A 22870-nucleotide genomic window follows, 5' to 3' on the forward strand; every position below is an offset into this window, starting at 1 on the left:
GCAACAAAATAATCATTAATGTTATGAAAAATAACAAAACGTTTCCTCGGTCATTGAGATCCGTCAAATGACTAATTATAGTCTAACGCGATGGATGATGTGGCTCAGTGGTTGGGCATGGACATGGTTACCTCTTACAAGAGGTCCCATGATTGATTCTCCTTCTTTGCATATGAGGTTTTTATATTAGGTACAACTAAAGCTACCAAGATTTATTAAACCTACCATTAAACAATCATTTCCTCCACTACCCATTAAATAAATTCCCCACAAAAAAATACACTATCTATTAACAATCATCCATTACATGATAAATGTCGGACACTACTAAATGTACCAGGTCAAACCAGGTTTTGGCACCATTTACTAAACTTACCAGGTCAAATCATTATTTATAGAGTTGCTTTTTGCAAAAAGTGGGAGTACCACCCATGTCTCCCACGCTAGCACCACAACTAAGCAAACTCCACCCATACTCCCACTTACTCACCACACCCTGTTCTACTCACCACTCCCATACCCTACAAAAATTCACCATTAGGGCTAACAATGGATCGGAGATGGGTCGGGTGGAGCTTCATTCCCCATCACCTGCGGTCCAAATCTCCATCCACACCATCCATCACCCACCAAAAATTTCATCCATATCCGCTCCATCCATCATCTATGGGTGGAGCGGATGAAAAATGGATGATACTATGAACAAAACCTATTTTTACTTCTAAGCTCAAATTCTTCTAACATTCATAGAAACCAAAAATTGATACTCAAACATTCATAGAAACCAAAACATGAACAATAAATTTTCATCAAATTCAAAGAAAAACAAAATGGAACACAATTTATATAGTCTTATGCACTATGTTTGTTATACATTTTTTAAGTGAATAGATGCATCATGTATAGTCTTGTACACCAAATATAATCGTCAAATCTTCATCAACAAACTATCACTTCTCAAAAGTCCTATCCATCCTAATATTTTTTTTTCTGTCCCTTTTTTCCCATATGTATGGGGTAAGGTGGAGGTAAGATAGTAGACTGCCCCCAACACCAGGTTGAGAGCAGCTTCCATAGGAGACTTCCGAATTATAAAATGCCCTCCGTGGGACTCGATCCCACGACCTCAAGGTTAAGAACCTTGTGCTCTACCAACTGAGCTGGATGGTCATTTCCCTCTCCATCCTAATATCAATAGGGATAAACCAATATTAAAAAATTATATATATTTTCAATAGGATAAAAGACAGAATTAAGAGAATAAGAATATTTACTGATTTAGCATCTGCATCAACTATCAAGCACTACACTTGATGAACTTCCCTCGGCTTCCACATCAAAATCCTCCAAGATAGTAGCACAAGCATGTGCATTCTTAGAAGCTTCTAAATCATATATCAAACAAGACATCCGAAAATTCAAAATTAGAATATTAAAATTCCTATGTATGATTCTAAATAATCATATTAACAGACTATTCTGCATAATAAAGTATATTCTACATAATAAAGTAAAGGCCATGTATATTAAAGTAAAGGCCATGTATATATATGGATGGATGGATATATTAATGGGTGGATGGATGCTACAGGTGATGGGTCAAAAAAATTTCATCCATATCCGACCCGACCCATCACCCGATCCATCCATCACTCACCAATCATCCGTTTCACAGCGGGTTTTCATCTATTTATTCGGGGCGGGTGGGTGGATAATCCACTCACCCATGGATAATTGCCAGCCCTATTCACCATCAATAGAGGAGCATATATTGAAGGAACCACTATCAACAAAAGGAAAAGAAAAGATGAGAGCATATCTGAGCTAAGAGAGGGTTGATGAACAACTCAAATGGTGCTGAATTTTCTACATCGACGTCACCTTTTTTCTCTAATCAGGTAAAACAATCACATATTATAATTTTTTTTAATTTTATTTACTACTATATATATTTTGCAAGAGAATATTTTCATAAATGAAAATAAATTGAATTTTAGGTGTTTAAAAAATTGGGCGCAAAGCAAGGGGCGCTCTATTGGTTACGTCATAATAACTCAAAGATCATACACAAATACAAGTGGTTTTTTGTATGAAGTCACATTTATGTGTGATCTTGGTGGTGAATATAAACCGAAGGAAACAAGTAAGTTTTTTGCTACTCGAAAAATTAATTGTCCATTCCAATTGGTAGGAAAGTATTCAAGTATATATAATGGTTGGTTGATAAGTGTAATATGTGATGAACATAATCATCTTCATGCGCAACATATGGAGGGGCATCCATATGCGAGACGATTGTCTAAAGATGAATATCGATTAGTTGAAGATATGGCAAAGAAGAATATGCCACCACGTGACATTCGATCGATATTAAAGTCGCAAAATGAAAATAACGTGTCAACACTTAAAGACATATATAATGCACAATATAAAATTCGCAAGTCCTTACAAGTTGGGAAAAGTACGATGCAGGTAAAACATTACACATCTTTTTATGTTTCCTTTATATTTTGACTTTTTATTTTCAAATAATCAAAGTGTAATTTAATTATGAAAATTTGAATGTAGGTTCTTATGTCTCTTTTACACTCCGATGGTTATGTTCACGACTTTTCTATAAATGATGTTACGAACGAGCTGGAAGCTTTATTTTTAGTTCATCCAACATCTTTTAAGATATGGCGTGCATTACCACATGTGTTGATGATAGATGCTACGTACAAGACGAACAAGTATAATATGCCTTTTGTTGAGATTGTTGGTGTAACTTCTATAAAAAAAGTCATTTTGCATAGCTTTTGCCTTTATAAGTGAAGAAAAGATGGACAACTATAAGTGGGTGTTAGAGTGTTTAAAGTTGACACTAGATGAGTGCATGCTACCACGTGTTATAATTACCGACAGAGAGTTGGCTCTCATGAAAGCATGCGAAAAAGTTTTTCTGAATGCTACTCGATTACTTTGTAGATGGCACATTAGCCAAAATATTTTGAAAAATTACAGGCCAACAATCGATTGAATGATCTTGAGTTTAACTACTCAACATGTGGTTGTCAACTTCGTAAGAGTTGTGGACTACCTTGTACTTGCGTACTTTTAGCGTACTTAAATTCCGGTCAATTTATTTAACTAAAATCATTTGATTATTTGGAGGCCTTAGTTTTTTAGAAACTAAAACTTGTTTTTTCAGGTGAGGATATTCCTTTGGATTTAATTGATATTTTTTGGAGGACACTAGATGTTTCATGGTCAACACCCTTGGAAAATGAAGATATTCAATGCGACGATGAACTGCACATTTTCAAAGAAGAATTCAAAAGGCATTCCAACGCTGGAAAGAAGAGTTTCTTAAGAAAGCTAGGTGATATATTCAATCCAAGCACAAATCTTATTAGAGAACCCGTAGTTAAAAAAAATACTCGCAGGCAGCCAAGCTTGAAGAAACAAAAAAAAGAAGTGTGTTGATCAAAAAAATCAAGATCCTGGTAAAATTAGTTATTCCACCATATTTTTTGATATAGACTTGAATTTGGAACCAAAAAATATTGAAACAGTGAGACGTAGTTCATATGTAACAAGCGTACGAGACTTGTTCCCAGATTTAAACGAAGAACCCGTGAGACACAATTCATATGTAAGCCAGTCGTTTGCTAGACCTGGTTCGAAAAGATTTTTGAAACAACTTCCACAAATTTTCCGTCCTTATCTTACAGGTTTACAAGATGTAATAGGTGACGGAAATTGCAGATTTTGATAAGTCGCTATCGCTCTTAGTATATCTGAGGATCAATGGCCTCGAATTCGATCAACTTGGTGCGGGAGTTAGATTTTAACCAACAAAAGTATAAGTATATATTTCGAACAACAGGTTATAAAAAATCTATAAAACCGTACAATTAGCTGGAAAATGGATGAAAATGCCAAACACGGGATTTCTTATTGCTTCTGCATACAATCGAGTTGTTATAAGTCTAGCTAATGGAGGAAACTTCAAAGGTTGTACTACGATTTTCTCGCTTTGGTCCAGTCCACCACAATCAGAGCCACATGGGACAATCGTCATTGGACATGTAAATGATAACCATTATATTAAAGTGAGATTACGCGAAGGTTGTCCTTTGCCGAAAACTCATCCACTTTGGGTCACATATAAAAGTGACATTGCATCTACATGGGAAGACCCATATGTTAACCTTCAGGAAGAGTTTCGTGAATATTATTTTCGTCTTCCTGAAACTTTTGACCTATCGAAGTAATTATGTAACGTTCAATATATTGTAATTCTAGTTTATTTATCAATGAATGTTTTAATATTTACTTTGTTGAGTTAATCGATCGACAGAATCAGCCAAGAAGAGGGTGAATTGGCAATTAAAAAATTGGTGGAGGCTTTTGCAGAAAATTGAAAAGATTTGCACAACGATTAAGAGTGGTTCGACTTTCTCAACCAAAGTATACGTCCACTACCTTAGCAATCCACACTAAGGATTTTCCAACAAATTCACAAATTTGTTCTTTCTTTTGAGGCCAAAGAGATATCCTTACAACACCCTCAAGAATATACCCCAATCCTTGATAACACTCTTTCCCAAAGAGAAGATTACAAATTTGCAAACTTACAAGGAAATCCTCACAAGGTAAATTGTTTGCACAATTCTAAAAAAAAGAAAAGAACACTCAAGAATGAATACAATTGAGTACAAGCTTGAAAGCAAAATGAATATTGAATGAAAAATAGGCTTGAAATGCTCAAACTTGAGGTTTGATGCTTTCTTTTTTATTCTCTCTTGATTCTAGTTGCTTGTTGTTTCTTGTTTTTGATCAATGGCTTTTAAGCTTGTTTAAATACACCTTCAAATGATTCTGAACGTTGGGGATGATTAGTGGAGTCAATAGAGCCGTTTAAGTGTAAAAATAATTAATATTATTGGTTGAGAGCGTCTCATACATCGATGCATACCGTAGGTGCATCGGTGCATCAAGTGTAAAATTCAAATATTTTGATCGTTGAACTCTCAGTGCATCGGTGCACTAAGAGTGCATTGATGCATAAAATGCATTCGATGTTTTGAAAAAGCCTGAGTGCATTGATGCATCAAATGCACTAAGTGCATCGATGCATGGTATGTGCATCGATGCATAAAATGCATTCGATGTTCAATTAATTCCATGGTGCATCGATGCATGGATTGGTGCATCGGTGCATCACTTTGAAAATTTGATTTTAGGCTTGATTTTGGTTCAAAATACTTTGTGAAAATTGTTTCAAAAATAATTTAAGTATGGAACACAAATTTACACATTTAGTAAGGTTTAAAATTGATCTTGAGAGACTTGGAGTAATAATTTGATATTTTAGTAATTAAATAAAATATACTTAGAAAATCATTTGTAAAATATTAAAATTCATGTATACTTAGTTTGTTATATCGAAACATCAAAATGTTTTCAACAATCTCCCCCTTTTTGATATAACAAAACACTTGAGTAATTTTAAGATTTTCTTTGAAAATAAGTTTTGAAATTACTCCCACTTACTATAATAATTCTCCCCTTTTAAAAACATTTTTACACTGACATTTCTCCCCCTTTTTGTTAAATCAAAAAGACTCGAAAATTGATTTAAACGAGGTTTTGAGAAATATAGCCAATTGATTATATATATATATATATATAGCTTAAGATGCTAAGATCACATTTAAAAGAGGGATTAGCCATTAGTGTTCATAATCAATATTCATAATAAAATGTAAAATGGCATAATTGGTCATAATGCAACTAATTGGTAAATGATACAAAAATTAATAAACATGAAGCTCAAAGTGAAAATTCAAACCAATATATATTAAGTTTAAAATCTATAAAACATCCAAATCATATCTCCAAACAAAGTCAAACAATCCAAAGAAAACAATAATCCCCAAATATTCAAAATGTTTTAACGAGAAAAGTTCAACGAAGATCCAAAATAAAAAAGGTCTACTCGTCCATAGAGGGATCGGGAGACAGAGGAGGAAATCGAGCTTGTATCTCGAGAGAGAGAGCATCCATGCGTGCAAGCATCTCCCTTTGAAACTCTATTTGTCGAGCTTCCAAAGTGCCTAAGCGTTGATTCACTGCTTCGTGAGTAGCAGTCAAGTGGGATTCGATGGAAGCATACCGTAGATCAAATGTCTCCAAAAACAAACGAAAATAAGGAGGCATTTGATCCTCTTGTGGAGCTGGTTCTGGTGTAGGCTCATCATCGGGTACGTGATAATCTATGTCTCGCATAAGCTGTTGAAATTCAGGATCATCGTCAGTAGTCGGAGTCGGAGAAGGAGGAGGAGCACGAGAGGAGCTAGGAGCAGCTCGTGATGAACTAGCTCCCAGAGTTTGCTTGCCAGGTCTAAAAACCCATTGACTGGTTACCTCGTCTTGTTTCCAATCCGCTTTCTTCAAGGATGTGAGATTGATTGGGTTTTGGAGAGAAATAAGATTGTCAAGAGAGACATCTAGACCGAGTTTGATAAAGAGATTGCTAAGAAGACAACCATAAACTAATGTTTCAACATGTTTGGACGGGATAATGTTTACGGTATCGACTAGCACACTAACGATAATCTGTGGAAGATTTATTTTGATCTTATTCTTAATACAATACATCGACCATAAATCCCTAGCACGAAGAGTGGAGTACCTACCCGCGGATGGTCGAAACCACCACGAGATCATTAAATGAAGAAAACGATCATGATGAGATCGAAGGGTACTAAAACTAACGTTTGGGAGATATGGATATTCCACAGTTTCTTTTTCGTCATATACACTATTGTCATCTAACCCAAATTTTGAAGCTATAGTTGCAGAATCAATAAGAATATATTGTCCTAAAAGGTAGGATCTAATTACTATAGTTCCACATTGAGTTTCGTTTTGAATACAGACCGCACTAGAATAGAAAATGCTGACTAATTGATGAAAGACGACAGGTTTGAGATGAAACAATTTATCAAACTTCCAAGTTTTAAGAATTGGGAGGTATTCAAAATCAATGTCAATCATGGCTTGAAGAGAAGGAATACGCTCTTCCCGAATTCTATAGGATTGGAAAGACTCCATATACCTATGGTACAAGTCATCTCTACGACGTTTAGGCATGTTGAAACAAAGTCCTATAAGACTATTAGGAGAAGGAGGAACGGGATTTGGAGGTTGGTTTGAATGAGAACGACTCGATGAAGTTCTAGGGCGTTTGGGATTAGACATGGTTTAGGAATCGGAAAAAGGAAAGAAATAAATAACATGCAAATTGAAAAACATGTATGCACAATAATCAATCCCAAAACTCAATTGAGTCCACAATAATCAAGGTTCTCTAAAACAATCCTAATGGGCAAAGTTTTGAAAACTATTGGAAAATATCATTGGAAATATTACAATACATATAGTTTTCATAAAAACAATATAATGAAGTCAAAAACATCAATGATTTTTGATTTTTTTAATTTCGAATTTCAAAGAAAATTTTGAAAAATTATGTGTTTTTGATGAAATTTGTTGTAAAATCTAGTTTAGAATCATCATATAACCAATGCCCGATATAATGTTCATCCTAGAACTAATCAAAACTAGTCCTAAGATAAAAAATTGATAAAATAGAGTTTTTAGAAAAGTTTACCTTGAAATTTCGGATTGAGAGGGATGTATTGATGTTTTGCACGAATTAATGATTGAAGAAGGATTAGGAGTTGAAAAGCTCGAAGATTCCGATCAAAAACAAGGATTTGGAGCAATTTTGAGAGTAGGAAAGAGAGAGGAGGCGAACGACTAAGAGAGTTTAGTTTTAGGTTTTGAAATAAATGAGAAAATAAGCCTTTTAACCTAAAACCCGACTGATGCATCGATGCATGACCCAGTGCATCGATGCACATTCAAGGCGTGCATCGGTGCATAAGCAAGATGAATCGATGCACATTCAAAGGGATGCATCGATGCACTGTTAAGTGAATCGATGCATTAAGCACAAAAATGTCAAAAATCCGTTTTAAACACTCAAAATGCTAAATTAATTAGCTCTAGTGGTATTGGTAACTCATATATTGAAAATTAATTATGTTCAATCAATCAAATCACTCCTTAAACTACATTTGAACATAAAATTAATTTTCACCAAATAACATAAAATCCCCCTAACTAATAACATAGAATTCAATAAAAAATTATTATTATAAGCATTTTTCATTTATTCTTAAAAGAGCTAAAATTATTTTAAACACTAAGTGAAGATAGGTTGGTTAAACCTAATTCTCTCCTAAGTGTCCAAAATCTTTCCTTGTCTAAAGGCTTTGTAAAAGTATCCACTAATTGGTGCAAAGTATCAACAAATTCTAGAACTACATCTTCCTTAGCGACATGGTCTCTAATGAAGTGATGTCTTATTTCAATATGCTTAGTTCTAGAGTGTTGGATGGGATTTTTAGTGAGAAAAATAACACTAGTATTGTCACACTTGATAGGAATAGTACCTACTTCAATTCCATAATCAAAAAGTTGTTGTTTCATCCATAAAACTTGTGCACAACAACTACCGACTGAAATGTATTCCGCTTCAGTGGTAGATAATGCGACATAATTTTGTTTCTTTGAAAACCAAGAAATCAACATATTTCCAAGGAATTGGCAAGTACCGGAGGTGCTTTTCCTATCTAATTTGCATCCTCCATATCCACATTAGAAAATGCATGCAAGCTAAAGCTAGAATCTCTAGATACCAAAGTCCTAAACTAGGAGTGTCCTTAAGGTATCTAAAGATTCTCTTAACAGCTAGAAAATGTTATTCCTTAGGGCATGATTGAAATCTAGCACATAAGCAAACACTAAACATAATGTCCGGTCTACTTGCAGTTAGATAAAGTAAAGATCCATTCATTGACCTATATAATTTAACATCTACACATTTACCTCTTTCATCTAAGTCAAGCTTTGTTGAAGAGCTCATTGGAGTGTCATGAGGTTTGCCATTTTCCAGTCCAAACTTCTTGAGCATATCTTTGACGTACTTAGATTGATTGATGAAGATGCCATCTTTTCTTTGCTTGATTTGGAGTCCCAAGAAAAATGAGAGCTCCCCCATCATGCTCATTTTGAATTCACTTTGCATTAGCTTAGAAAATTCTTGGCAAAGAATATCATTAGTAGAACCAAATATTATATCATCAATATAAATTTGAACTACTAATAAATCTTTACCTCTATGCTTTAAAAACAATGTAGTGTCAACCTTCCCTTTTGAAAAACCTTTTCAATTAAAAAGTTTGACAATCTTTCATACCAAGCTCTTGGAGCTTGTTTTAAACCATAAAATGTTTTTGTCAATTTAAGAACATGATTTGGAAATTTTGAATCTTCAAAACCTGGAGGTTGTTCCACATACACTTCTTATTTTATAAAACCATTTAAAAATGCACTTTTAACATCCATTTTATACAATTTAAATTCATGAAAACATGCAAATGCTAATAACATTCTAATTGCTTCCATCCTAGCTACGAGAGCGTATGTTTCATCATAGTATATGCCCTCTTCTTGACTATACCCTTGAGCAACAAGTTTAGCCTTTTTCTCACTATATTACCACTCTCATCAAGCTTATTCCTAAATACTCATCTAGTACCTACAGTAGATTTATTACTAGGCCTTTCAACTAATGTCCAAACTTTACTTCTCTCAAATTGATTTAACTCTTCTTGCATAGCCATAATCCAATGTTCATCATTTAATGCTTCTTTAAAATTCTTAGGCTCTATGCATGAGATAAATACAACATAATTACAAATATTTCTAAGAGAAGATCGAGTTGTTACCCCTTTGGATGGATAACCTATGATTTCACCATCCTTGGTATAGTTATACTCTCTTGGATAAGATACTTCCCTTTCTTCAATGGTTGGATTCTCGAGAGGATCATGAGTTACCTCATCTTTTGTTTCTTCCATTGATGATGGTTTTCCAACGTTATGTCCAACGTCATTTATAATGCCTACATCATCATTCACACAACAATCCTTCCTCGAAAGGGGATTATCATCGAAAACAACATGTATAGACTCTTCGAAAACTAACGTTCTTTTATTAAATACTCGATAAGCTTTAGAATTTAAAGAATAACTTAGAAAAATTCCTTCATCACTTTTAGCATCAAATTTGCCAAGATTGTCTTTACCGTTGTTTAAAACAAAACATTTACATCCAAAATGATGAAAATAGCTAATGTTAGGCTTTTTAATTTTGAAAAGTTCATATGGAGTTTTCTTTAAAATATGCCTAATCATTACTCGATTAATAACATAACAAGCGGTATTTGTGGCTTCCGCCCAAAAATATTTTGGCAAATTGTTTTCACAAAGCATGGTTCTAGCCATTTCTTCTAAAGTTTGATTTTTCCTCTCAACAACTCCATTTTGTTGAGGGGTTCTGGGTGCTGAAAAGTTATGGCTAATACGGTTAGAATCACAAAACTCAGTAAATCCAAGATTTTTAAATTCAGTTCCATGATCACTCCTAACACTAGTTATAGAGTAACCTTTTTATTTTGGGTTACTTTTGAAAACGTGATGAATTTTTCTAATGCTTCATCTTTAGTACTTAAAAATAGAACCCAAGAATATCTAGAATAGTCACATACCAAGACAAATGCATATTGTTTTCCACCCAAGCTAGTAGTCCCAATTGGCCCAAAAAGATCTATATGGATCAATTGTAATACTCTACTAGTTGATACATCATTAATGGATTTAAAAGAAACTCGCTTTTGTTTTTCTTTAGCACAAGCATCACATATTTTATCATTATCAAATTTTAGTTTAGGCAACCCTCGAACTAAATCATCTTGAATTAGCCGTTGCAAAACACTCATACTAGTATGTCCTAGTCTCCTATGCCATAATCAACTATCATGCTCATCCTTAGCAACTAGGAATAAATTAGTCATAACAATAGAGTCTAAATGCACCATGTAAATGTTTCCTATTCTATGACTAACAAGCATGATCCGATTAGATGCGATGTCAATAACTTTACAACCATTAGTTTCAAACACGACATTGAATCCCTTATCACAAAATTGACTAATACTCAAGAGATTATGCTTTAATCCATTCACATATAAAACATTTTTAATTTGTATGGAAGAGGTATTACCTATAGTACCTATACCTTTAATGTGACCTTTTGAATCATCACCAAAAGTCACTTCTCCTCTATTTTTGGCGTTAAGCTCAATGAACCGACTTTTGTCCCCGGTCATGTGTCTCGAGCATCCACTATCAAGGTACCATGAGTTTGAATTTGTTTCCCGTGCCTTGTAGCAATACTCCTTTTCCTACAAACATATATTAACTTTTTATTTTTGGTACCCAAATTCTTTTGGGTCCATATTCATTAGTTTCCAAAATCCTAGTCCCCTTAGGTATCCATTTGTGTATGATATCCTTATCTTTAGTAGTAATGAGTTCTTTATGAACCCATATACTTCTAATGATTTTTCCATTAGAGGTTCTTTGGGGACCTCTATGATTGTAGTTTTTAAAACTTTTTCTAACAAAGTTGGATTTTGAATTTTCTCATTTTTCAAAATGTTTTGTTCCAACTTTATCAAAAGAAGCTTTAAGATCATAAATTTTCTTTTAATGATCATCATTAACCTTTGAAAGTAAATTTTACAAATTTAAAATTTTCTTTTCAAACTCTTCTAGTTTGATTTGCAAATATTTGATTTTACTTTCAAGATCATTGTTGGTTTTGGATATGAGTTTATTTTCATTTTTCAATTTTGAAATATCATTTTTATATTTTAAAAATAATTTCTCATAATCTGAAGCCAACCCATTATATTCCTCTAATAGCTCATCATAAGATAAATCATCAAAATCAGATGAGTTAGAGGTTACCTTAGAATCTTCCCTGAATGCCATCAAGCACAAAGTTTGCTACTTCTTGTTCCTCTTCATCGGAACCTTCTTCAACGCTCCATGTAGCCACATGAGCCTTGGGCTTATTCTTTGATTGACCCTTTCTCTTCAATTGTGGGCAATTATATTTGACATGCCCCGGCTTTTTGCATTCATAGCAAATGATCGAGTCCTTCTCTTTTGGTTCATTTTTGAGGCCTTCATTTCGTTTGAATTTTATTCCTCAGTAAGGTCTCATCATTTTTCTAAACCGTTTGGCAAACATTGTCATTTCCTCATCATCGTCATCTTCATCCGAATCACTCTCATCTTTTGTGGATTTGAGAGCAACTCCAATGTTTTTCTTCTTCTCCTTCTCCTTTGGAGTCTCTTCAATCTTATCGAGATCCACCTCATCTTCAAGCATCATTTCATGAGTTAGAAGAGAATCGATTAGCTCTTCAAGAGTTAATGACTTTAGATTCTTAGCTCGATGATTGTTGTCTTCTTGGATTGCTATGATTTTGGAAGTGAGTAAACTAACTTCCTCACAAGCTTCTCGTTTGAAATTATCTCTCCATATGATTTGAGACCATTGACAATCGTTGAGAATCTATCCGCCATAGCTTTAATATCTTCATTTGGTTTCATCCTGAAATTTTCATAGCTATGTGTTAGAAGACTAATTTTAGATTCTTTTACCTCGTCGGTGCGTTCATGAGTGACTTGTAGTTTATCTCATATTTCTTTGGCGGTTGTACAAGATGAAACTCTTTCATATTCATCTGGTCCAATAGCACAAAATATGATGTGGATGACTTTGGAGTTGAGCTGGAACATTCTTTTCTCTCCTTCACTCCATAATCTTGGATGAGTGAGAGGCTTGATATATCCATCTTCTACAACATTCCATGCTCCCATGTCACTAGCTTGAATGAAATACATCATCCTATTATTCCAATAGGCATAGTTAGCTCCATTGAAGAAATGAGGCTTGTTGACGGCATCGAATCGAGACCGGAGTTGGTGTTTGAAGTGGAGGCCATTGACGACTTTGATTATCGATGTAACTCATCCCGAATCGACTCAAGAGGTGATTAAACCTTCAAATGAGTGAGGCTCTGATACCAATTATTGAGTTAATCGATCGACGGAATCGGCCAATAGGAGGGTGAATTGGCAATTAAAAAATTGGTGGAAGCTTTTATAGAAAATTGAAAAGATTTACACAGCGATTTAGAGTGGTTCGACTTTCCAACTAAAGTCTATATCTACTACCTTAGCTATCCACACTAAGGATTTTCTAACAAATTCACTAATTTGTTCTTTCTTTTGAGGCCAAAGATATAACCTTACAACACCCTCAAGAATATACCCCAATTCTTGAGAACACTCTTTCCCAAAGAGAAGATTACAAATTTGCAAACTTACAAGGAAATCCTCACAAGGTAAATTGCTTGCACAATTCTAGAACAAATAAAAGAACACTCAAGAATGAATACAATTGAGTACAAGTAGTGTTCTTGAAAGCAAAATGAATATTGAATGAAAAATAGGCTTGAAATGCTCAAACTTGAGGTTTGATGCTTTCTCTTTGATTCTAGTTGCTTGTTGTTTCTTGTTTTTGATCAATGGCTTCTAAGCTTATTTAAATACACCTTCAAATGATTCTGAGCGTTGGGGATGATTAGTGGAGTCAATAGAGCCGTTTAAGTGTGAAAACAATTAATATTAGTGGTTGGGAGCGTCTCATGCATCGATGCATACCCTAGGTGCATCAGTGCATCAAGTGTAAAATTCAAATATTTTGACCGTTGGACTCTCAGTGCATCGGTGCACTAAGAGTGCACCGATGCATAAAATGCATTCGATGTTTTGAAAAAGCCTGAGTGCATCGATGCATGGTCTTGTGCATCGATGCATCAAATGCACTAAATGCATCGATGCATGGTCTTGTGCATCGATGCATCAAATGCACTAAGTGCATCGATGCATGATATGTGCATCGATGCATAAAATGCATTCGATGTTCAATTAATTCCATGGTGCATCGGCGCATTACTTTGAAAATTTGATTTTAGGCTTGATTTTGGTTCAAAATACTTTGTGAAAATTGTTTCAAAAATAGTTTAAGTATGAAACACAAATTTACACATTTAGTAAGGTTTAAAATTGATCTTGAAAGACTTGGAGTAATAATTTGATATTCGAGTAATTAAATCGAATATACTTAGAAAATCATTTGTAAAATCTTAAAATTCATTTATACTTAGTTTGTTATATCGAAACATCAAAATATTTTCAACATACTTTTTTATACATGTATGTATAATTAAATCAGTAAAAAAGATAACAAAAATTTTAAAAAACAAATAATTATTATCATGTTGAAGAAATAAATGAAAAATACTTTATTAAAAAACTTTAATAATGAAAAAGACCTTAATAGAAAACTTTAATAAAAAAAATAAAAAGACATCATTATTAAACAGCTTTAATAAAAAAATAAAAAAATAATGATAAAAAAATGGTAAGTTTAGTAAAAGATTTGGACATAATGATAAAAAACTTTAATAAACAAATAGAAAAACATAATGATAAAAAATAATAGGTTTAGTAAAAGATTTGATATATTTAGACTAATCCAATAAATAATTATTACCATGTTGAAGAAATAAATGAAAAATACTTTAATAAAAAACTTTAATAATAAAAAAGACCTTAATAGAAAACTTTAATAAAAAATAAAAAGACATCATTATTTCATAATGATACAAAACTTTAATAAAAAATAGAAAAAATAGAATGATAAAAAAATGGTAGCTTTAATAAAAGATTTGGACATAATGATAAAAATCTTTAAAAAAAATGAAAAAAATATAATGATAAAAAAATGGTAGGTTTAGTAAAAGATTTTGTATATTTAGACTAACCCATCAGTATTTTGTGGGAAATTAATGTTTTGTTAGTGAATAGTGCCTCAGAACTTGGAAGTATTTGCTTGTGCAATTTGTGCAATGGGGGATATTTCTTTGCTGAACTATGTGCCAGAACTGGTTCTCAGATCCTTGTTTTTGTTTTGTTCTCTTGAATTCAAATCAATATTCACTAAGTTATTATTTGTCTCCAACTTGTTGTGATATTGAGAGAAAGTCATTGTATCGATTATCGAATATGTAAATTCTTGAGGATCTTTTTCAGACTCATTTATATGTTTTCTGTTTCTGTATTTTATAGGCTGTTGCAAAACAATAAGTTGTCAGGTCCCATTCCTGATGAGATAGGGAAGCTCCCAGAGCTTCAAACACTTGATCTTTCTGGTAACCAGTTCGTCGGAGTAATTCCAAGATTTTGGGCTCTCTAACTCATCTAACTTACTTGTGAGTTGATTCGAAATTTATGTTGGTGCAATCTTATAGCTTTTTGTTGTGTATGTGTGTTTCCTTAATATATGCATTCAAAAATCTTATCCATCCTTTTTTCAGGCGGCTTAGCAACAGCAATTTAACTGGACCTATTCCTGGAACCATTGCGAATCTCACTGGTCTTTCGTTCTTGTACGTATTCCTCGTGTCACTGGATTTCTAGTTCAGACTGCTGTGAAGTGATGATATTATTAACTTCTATGATATTGTTGTAGGGATGTATCCTTTAATAACCTCAGCGGTCCTACTCCAAAAATCCTAGCAAAAGGTTATAGGTAAGCTTCCTTGCAGAAAGAAGCAATTTTATTCCATATCAACAAGCCTAATCTCGAATGCTCTCTTTCCTATTTAGAATGATCTTTCTGATAAATCATTTTTGTTCACGTCAAGCTCCATGTACTTTTTCATTATGTAGTTGTTGACACTAATTTTTGTCCCGTTCTCGATACTAATTATATTTATTATTAATATATATATTATTATTATATTATTATTATTATTACAAATAATACAATAAAAATGAAGGTCCAGTTACATCAATTTCGGTGGCCCAAATAATACAACAAACTTGGAGCCCATTTTACAAGATCAACCCGGTCTAGGCCCAGACCCGGTTTAAGCTCAGATGACCCAAACTCGATTAGGGTTTTCACATCTCATCTCAGCCGCCATCATCTAAAACCGTTAGATCTGGAGAGATCCAACGGTCCAGATTCGTACAATAGAAACCCTAGGGTTTCACTAACCCTAGTGGATATTTCAGCCGCCGCCTCCAGGTGCCCCAACTGGTGACTACCACGACGCCGCCGCCTCTAATAGAAGGATCCAGAAGAAACAAGGAGAACCGCACACCTCACCCTATGGTGAGTCACCATTGTAGATCCGGTGACTCACCAAAATGAACGATCGTCCAAGATCTTTCGAGGGCTATAAAAAGCCTTGATTTCCCTATAAAAAAGGGAAGGGGGTGAATGGCAAGAACGGGAAGAGAGCAAACAATACCAACGAGCAATAAACAAACCAAAAGGAGAAGAAAAGAAAGGAAATCTTACCTTCATCGAAGCCTAAACGTCGTCAGAAAAGTTGTTTTACCGAAGGTAAAATCTTAGATCTAGGTCGTTTTGAATTTTTTTAGAAAAAAATGAGGGTGGTTTCAGGTTTAAGGTGTTTTGATCTACGTTTTGAGCTATTTTGATTTTTTCCGACCATGAATAGTGATCGGAATAGTGACCGCCGGCATGAATAGTAATTGATGGTGGCCGAAATATTAACCAAAATAGTGATCGGCCGGTGATCAGAGTTCCCTCCGGTGAGAGAATTTAGAGAGAAGTGAGAGTTTCTCTCTCTTTAGAGAGAAGCAAAATTGAGAAAATGAGAAGAATTGGCTATTTTGAGCTAAATTTGACTTATTTATACCCAAATCAAAACTACGTCGTTTGGGAGAGAGAGTTTGTGTGTACGTTTAAGATTGATAAATCACGTCCATGATCCCTATGTTCTGTAATTTTTCATTATAGTCACCAAAATTAGGTTTCTATATCTTTTAATTTTGTTTTCGTATTTTAGTTATTTTTATTTTAGTCATTACCCGTATATTATATATATATAAATAATATTTTAGGATTATTTACACTTTTAATATATATATATTTTATAATAGTAATGTTCGATCTGAAATAATTAAATATTATTGTTTTCAATCTTAACTTTATTTTATATTATTATTTTGAAATTTAGAATGGAATTCCAATATTTCTTTATTTCGATTGAAGTAAGAATCGATTGCTTTAAGGTATGATAGATCGATTCTTCTCGATAGGAAATAATTAAATATTTTTATCTTTCATCCAAAATTTCAAAGAACATTATTCTAGGGGATCTTAAATTAAGTTAAACTCAAACTTGTACATTTTATTGCAAAGACAATTAATTAATCGACTAGGTACCGATTTAGGGCGTTGTGAGGGTGAAAATCCTTCCCCACAAGTAATCGACTCCCGAACTCAAAATTTGGTAACGCATACCCCAAGTTTGTCTTTTTAATTAAAATTAATATTTTATTAAAATGACAAATTTATTTTTGGGTGTCCAATCACACCCTAATCAAAGATTAGTGGTGACTCCGCAAACCACGTTTTCATCACAAATTTATCACTAAAATCATTTTTGAAGCGGGATCACCTCTTTCCCCATCGGGTCAGAGGCCGTTTCGACAGCTTAGCGACTCCACTGAGACCTGTTTTTAGAGAGTCAGGCCACTAGTCGATTAATAAATTGTCTTTGCAAATAAAATTGCAAGTTCGTTCTAATTTGGTTTTTGATCCAGTTTTATTTGCATTTTAACTCTTAATTTTCTTAACCACTAAATAGTTGTACTAATCTATTTGCTAATTTTTCAGATTAAATAATTGTTCAAGGTATTGAGTTTTCTGTTCAGTGTTGTGTGCTTTGTTTTAGTTTTTCCTCACACACTGCACAACTGCATTTGCATAACATGAGCTAAAACCTCACTCCGTCCTATCTAAGTTAGAGTAAGTAACTACTCCTTCGTGTGGTTTTCACCTCCGTGCGGGATAGTGAAACTCTCTTTGGGCTCACGCCTTATGATTTTCGTGAGGTTTTCACCTCCGCAATGACATAAGGAAGTGTGTCCCTTCGAATTGAACTCGATTCGAAAGTCTGTGATGGGCCAGGATTGAGGGCTTTGTAGTCCAAGGGGGCACCAACAAAGGACAATTCGTTGACCATTTTTTACCTTTAGATCCAAACCCAGCATATAATAAAGCTAGAACTTGAGTCTAGTCAGAGCCTCACCCAAATAAGTCTCGTAAGGTTAGCACACAAGGAAAAGCATGTTGCGTCTTTTAATTTACTTGATATTACTTTATTTTTCGAACAAATGTACGCGAACTAGAAATCATGCGGTTAGGTTTATTTTTCCAAACAAAGCATGGAACTATAAAGCATGAAGTTAGGATTTTTATATAGATACCATTATATATAGGATATTTTCTTTCCATTAATTGGTACTAACCATTTTATTTTTATTATATTTATCTATTTTAGATATATTTTGTTTTACTCTAACTTATTTATATTGATTTCTTTTGTTTGCATGGCATGATCATGACACGATTAGAAGGTGTTAATTTAAGAGTGATCGTCAAAATAAAAGATTTTCATTATGGATAAAGGGTTTCATGATCAAGTAAACTATAACACAGCTAGGGAATGACATCCTAAGAAAACTCCGAGGATAGAAGAGAGTTATGTGCCCAAAGATCGTATTTCCTTTGAGGAGTAAAAGGATATACAAGAGATAAGAGAGCAAATGACCAAGATGATGGATAGAATATATGTTTTGGCCAAAGGAAAAGAGACTCATGCACAAAGAGAGAGAGCTCAATGAACCTAATCCTGCAATCTCAGATATACAAGGAACTTCTGATTCTAGCCAATTTGAGAAATCAAGCACAATCATCATTCGTATCAACAAGTTGTCTGGAGACCCCAAGGAAATGGTGACAACTATAGAAGTCCAGAGAGATGAAAAGAAGTTATGCAATCAGAAATCATAGGTATTTAAGAGTCTTTTCCCAGCACTGGAAACTCAAGATCGATCCAAGACGAAAGGTGATTCTCATTTTAATGATATCCCTATATCATATAAGGAGTTGTACAAGAAGCTACTAGAAGCGCGAGAGGTAGCTCCACACTATGTGAAACCGTGGCAACCTCTATATCCGAATTGGTATGATGTCAATGTTCATTGTGAATATCATGCCGGAATTCAAGGACATTCCATTGAGAATTACACCTCTTTCAAGCATCGAGTTCAAAATCTTTTGGATTATGGAATTTTAGAGTTCAAGGTAAAGAAACGACCTAGTTTGGTTACTGATTATCCTACCAGGTTGATATCAAATGTATTCAAAGGTAAGAGTATTAGTGAGAGAATCCAAAAGAAAGAAGATCTATAGAAATATGAGGCTCAATTTCATCATTTGAAAATTAAAAATGATAAATTGAGTACAGAAATGGATACCATACGTAAGGATTTCCAAAAGATTAGTCAAACCTTTCAAAAGGCTAGTTTAGGAAATACCCCAGAAGAGTGGACAATAGGAGTCACTAAACTGAAGAAAGATGTTGAACACTAGAAAAAGAATTGCAAGGTGCATGAGGACGAGCCAAGAAATTCTCTAATGATTTGCATATTACAGAAAAAATACATGATATAGCTGTTAATGATTTGGGAAGATGTCAAGCCAAAAATCAGATTTTGAATTTGTCCATAGCTAACATGGAGGCTTCATATCAACACCATAAGCATGAGGTTGATGCTGAGCTAGAAGTCACTAGAGTCAGGAACAATCAATTGATGAGGATGGTAGATACTTTTGAAAATATTGCCCAAAGATTTCATAACAACAAAGATTTTCTTATGAGGAAAAATGAATAACTTCGTTTACAGCTCCAAGAATTGACACATAAGAAGGAGAAAAAAGATAACTTCATGAAAGAAGATATGATCCAATCAAGCCATTTGGCTCACAAGTTGATTGATCTAGCTAGCTTTGCAAGAGAATTGGGGCAGATGGACAACTCAACACTCGAACATGAGTGGAAGTTAACTTGGCTTTTGAGAGAGATAGAGAAGTTAGGAGTTAAAGCTATTCCTCATGTGTAAAGTTGTTTGATGTATCAAAACCTTTATGTTCAATGAAAGTTGTTTTAAGATGATCACTCTGGAATGACACCTTTTGCATACATGCATTTGCATCACATTTGTTTATTTAAGCATTTTACATGCACTAGTTATGAAAACATGAAAATAATTTATGAAAGGTTATGTGACAGTAATATAAAGATCATTTATTCATACTACTTCCTCATCATCATGAACAAACAACTGGAAGCAATGGAGCAATCTAATGAGAAATCACAAGATCAATTGCAAGAGTAGTTGGTCGGGTTACAACAAGATACGAGAAATCTGGCATCAAGTTCTCTACAAGCCGTATCAAATCAAATGATCTAGGTGTTGGCACCACAAGCTGCTGGTAAAGAGAAAATAGAAGGAAAAGGAAATCAATCTCATCAAACTGATACATCAAGAGTGATAATTTACCCTAGAGCATCTAACTTAGACATAGGGATAAGCCTCGTAAATTTTGAGCAATTTGAAGACGAGTTCAAGTGGTTGAATGAAGCCATTAAGGATATGAAGGTTGTCAATGCCTCTCATAAGGAGTTAGAAGCTAGAGAACTCAGTTTGGTCCCTTATTTAGTCATCCCATATGAATTTAGGGTGCTAATTTTGAGAAATATGATGGCACCAGTTGCCCCCTAATTCATTGAAAATGTTTTGTAGAAAGATGGAAGGGTACTTAAATGATGATAATTTGCTAATTCATTTCTTCCATGATAGTCTTGCCGGTCCAGCTGTAGTATGGTATAATCATTTGAACATATAGCAGATCAAGACATGGGTCAACCTAGCTGATACTTTTTTGGGGCAATATCGATATGTTAAAAGTTTAGCTCCCAAACTTAAAGATCTTCAAATGATAAGGATGAAAGCCAATGAAAGATTTCAAGAATATGCCTTAAGATGGAGAGGAGTGGCAGCACAAGTTCAACCTCCTATGATAGAAGAAGAGATATCATATATGTTTCATGATTCTTTTCCATCTCCTTTCTATGAGTTAATGCTGGCAAGTTCGAGGGATGGATTTAAGTATCTTGTGACAAGTGGAGAATTGATTGAAAATACAATCAGAGAAGGAAACTTAAAAGTCACATCCAAAAGTCCACCTGATCAAAAAGAGAAAGCTGATGATGTAAATGAATGTCACATCCAGAATCCATGTAACTGCAAAAGAAAAGGAGTAATTAGTCATTCGAATCGACCAAAGAAAGTCCTAAGATCGAAAAATACTTTGAAGGTGTTCCAAACTTCTATCTCAGAGATGTATCCTCATTTGATTAAAAGTCATTACATCGCACTGAGGCCAACAAAAGTTCCACCAAACTCTTCTACTCATAACTATGATGAATATAGTGTTTGTGATTTCCACTTGGGGGCAGTTGGGCATTCTATAGGGAATTGTAGACCACTGTTAAAAGAAATAGAAATGGTCATTGACAAAGAAGTCTTGACAAGAGAAATGATCAAGAAGTGGGGGGCAAATGAGAACAAAGACTCTGGCCCAATTATACATCCCATATTCTAAGAGTAATACGGCATGTTAAATAAATAAGTGGAAGTTGTTATCTACCACTGTTCTACTTCCTGTTTTCAGCATCTTGTTTGAACTTGTTTTTTTTGTCTTTTCTAAACCTTTTTGGTTATATAAATAAATTTGTGTTACTTTTAAGGTTATGAGCAAAGAATCAAATTTTAATCTTGATATTTTTTAGTATCAAGTAAATTAAATATTATTTTAATTTTTTCAAGAGTCATGGATCTGTGGCAAGTGGTAAAATTAGACCTTTCAAATCTCATACAATGGCAGAAATACAAATACTTGATCTATTTTTGTCTTTACCGAAACAAAATCCTGACATTACATTTATCTGAGACTCTGAAGTAATGTCTCTACCTATTTTTGAGACACCAAATCCATATGTTTACTGTCTCGGGTAAAGTTGATTGGTTTTCCACCATATACACGACTTCAAAAGTCACACCTTTTTCCTTCCAAGTACAAAACCGTCATACTAATGAAACCAAAAGACCTCAAAAAAACCAAACTTTCAATTATCTGTGAATCTTTCTACAAGAAGAAACGAGATAGGGCATCATGGACTAACTTGTCGAAAAGAATTTCGAGTAATTGGGGCATGCTCGAAGCAAGAAAAAGAAAAAAGGAAAAAGGGATTGATTTAAATAAATATATCATGCATTAATTACATTATTTTCATGTAAATAAAAGTTAATTCTGAATATTCATCCCCTTTGGATATCTCTTTTCACAAAGACTTCTGTGTATGAAATGAAGAACAAGATTCTTTCATTTATTCTTCGCAAAAGGAGAAAAATATATCCATTGTTATCCCCATTTGAGCCTGAATGATTTTTCTTCTGATTCAACCCTAACCAAGGATCACCCTCCACACTGGGGGGCAAGGTGAAGAATATCTACTCACAGGAATAAAGATTTTCAATCTAGTTTTATTACGAAGACAAATGTCCATAAGTAAAGAGAATTTTGAACTACAAGGTAGGTCAAATACAAAGTGCTTGAAGATTAATCCAGCCAAGAATAACAAATGCAAGAGAAAAATGAGGTACTCAAAGCAATTGAAGTCTTATACTCATCCATCAAAAAAATAAAAAAATAAGAAAAGAAAGAAAAAGAAAAAGAAAAAAAGAAAAGAAAAGAAGAAAAAAAATTGAATCAAGATGGGTGACTCATTGAGCCTCAAGCTACAAGGTTGATCAAGTGCAATTAGTTCAAAGATCCATATTTAATAAGAAGCACAAGAAATGCTAGAGATATAAGAAAATGA

The 22870-nt window shown here is 33.9% G+C and overlaps 1 long non-coding RNA gene across 1 annotated transcript in view; it reads left to right on the forward strand.

Annotated features, from left to right (window-relative positions):
- Positions 1-22870, forward strand: part of LOC120217951 — a 46424-nt gene that overhangs the window by 16152 nt on the left and 7402 nt on the right. Inside the window, exons 3-5 of the long non-coding RNA XR_005525205.1 lie at positions 15168-15310; positions 15416-15487; positions 15571-15630. This is a non-coding gene — a long non-coding RNA (uncharacterized LOC120217951). The remainder of the gene's footprint in view (positions 1-15167; positions 15311-15415; positions 15488-15570; positions 15631-22870) is intronic.

The sequence above is a fragment of the Hibiscus syriacus genome, unplaced genomic scaffold (assembly GCF_006381635.1).
Source record: "Hibiscus syriacus cultivar Baekdansim isolate YM2019G1 unplaced genomic scaffold, ASM638163v2 tig00000773_pilon, whole genome shotgun sequence".
Taxonomy (NCBI): Eukaryota; Viridiplantae; Streptophyta; class Magnoliopsida; order Malvales; family Malvaceae; genus Hibiscus; species Hibiscus syriacus.